We start from the raw sequence: 1,885 nt of genomic DNA on the forward strand, positions 1-1,885 counted from the left end.
CAAACCACTTACTGCTGCCCTGCAATTCTTTATTGATTTGTCAGTCTTCTCCACAAAGCTGGAATCTCTTCGAGGGTAGAAATAGGTCCACTGACCACCTGGTTCATTTCAATAAGCCCCAGCCCCCAGCACCGTGCCCTGCCATAGGAGGCTCTCAATAGTTCTCTGTCCAATAAATGAATGAATGAATGAAATCATGGATGGATTCACGGTCCTTTTCAGAGGATGGATTTATTAAGTCTCCAACTCTCTGGTCTTAAGGGTACCAGGAAGGAAAGAGTTAAGCTAGCTGGAGGAGGCAGGTTCATCCAAAGACTCTTTTTCTTTTTTTATTGGCATAGTCAAGATGTCACGTATGAGATAAATACTGGATACGAAATCTTGACACATCCATTAGGTGTTGGCATCTGAAAGGAAAGTAAATGAAATCATTCTTGGTTTTCTCTTAAGAGGTCTGAGATCCAGTTATGAATGGAATGCAAGGCCAGACCCAGGAATTCAAAGCTTGACCTACTTTGTCAGAAGCTAATAATAAGAAGAGAGATGGATTTACCTCCATAACCCTTTTTTTTTTTTTTAAATTAAATAATCAAAGGTAATGAAGTAGCCTGACAGATGATAGAATTAGGAAAATTGCTTTAGGAGTCAGAGCAGCTCTGAGAAGTCTGTGTTTATGTATTATGTGTTTTTCCTTTTCTCTCCCCCTTTTAAAGTGAGAGAAAAAAAACAGCACCTAAATTCCCACCGATATAAACCAGTGACATACAATGATGAAATTCTGTTTTCACCTCTGACTGTGACAGAGAATGCAAAAATAGCAAGTGGCCCAGTTCCATGAATCCCCGCCTCCCTAGCCTCCCTGCTCCCGGCGGGTTCGCATCTCTAAGAATGGAGGTTAGCGCACAGCCGCGTGCGAGCGGTACTCAGCCCCCGAACTCGGCGGATGATGTCAGGCGGCGGGAGTGGCCGCAACCCGGCTGGGGAGGCCGAGGCCCCAGGGGAGCGAGGAGGGAGGGCGGCCTCTCTAGGCCCACGGCGCGCCCGGCCGCTCGGCGTCGCCTGGAGACGGCCCTGGCGGCGCACTGTTGCTGTAAACAGCCGCTTCCCTGTTACTATCTATAGCTGGATCGCCTGGCTCCGGGGTGCGGCGGCTGGAGGCAGGTCGGCTGTCCCATTCCCTGTGCGTCCTGAATGATACGCCCGCTGCCCTAATCTCGCCTCGCCCCACTCCAGGTGCTCACCGTGACCCCCAAGCCCGAAGAGTGGGAAGGAGGGACAAAGGGGCTTTGCAGAGACGTGCGGCTTCGTGCCCCGTAGGTGGCCGGCGCGCTGGGACCGAGCTGGGGCAGTGTGACCCCGGCTGTCCTTTGCAGTGGAGCAAGGAGCCTGGGGGCGTCTGGGCACCTTGTTGCTCCAAAGCCCCGTTTTTCAGGCTACGGAGCTGCGCCTGAAGTCTCAGTGGCCTAGGTCTCCGGCCTGGGTGCCGCTGGGCACGGTCCTTCCAGCGCCCCCTGTTTCCCCCCGCTCCAAGGTCCCGCTGGAAAATCACTCGCTGCAGGCTCTCAGTATGACTAGCTTCCTGGAGAACCGAATCAACCCCTCTTTCCCAGCTAGTACTTGCGCGCCCCCCTATCTCAAGAACTCACTCTACTTGAGTGACCCGGAACTGATGACCTTGTCCATATAACACCCCCAACCCCTTCGCCACGCCCCGAGCCCCAGCTCAGAGCCAGGCAATTGAATCCTTCAGACATCCTTGCATGGAGCTTTTCTGCATAATGTTTATTGGCTAGTATCTCAGGGATTTGACAGTAACATTTATATCCCCCTATATGATCAAGAAAAAAATGCGCCTTTTCCCTTAAAAACAAACAAAAAATAAAAT

The 1,885-nt window shown here is 51.6% G+C and overlaps 1 long non-coding RNA gene across 1 annotated transcript; it reads right to left on the reverse strand.

Moving 5' to 3' along the window:
• Positions 1 to 201: 201 nt before the first annotated feature.
• Positions 202 to 1,640, reverse strand: LOC112473680. The gene is made up of 2 exons (XR_003044127.1): positions 1,242 to 1,640; positions 202 to 407 (listed from the first exon to the last, which is right to left on the reverse strand). It is a non-coding gene; the product is annotated as an uncharacterized LOC112473680 (long non-coding RNA).
• Between the last annotated feature and the right edge of the window lie 245 nt (positions 1,641 to 1,885).

The sequence above is a fragment of the Pteropus alecto genome, unplaced genomic scaffold, assembly GCF_000325575.1.
Source record: "Pteropus alecto unplaced genomic scaffold, ASM32557v1 scaffold8, whole genome shotgun sequence".
Taxonomy (NCBI): Eukaryota; Metazoa; Chordata; class Mammalia; order Chiroptera; family Pteropodidae; genus Pteropus; species Pteropus alecto.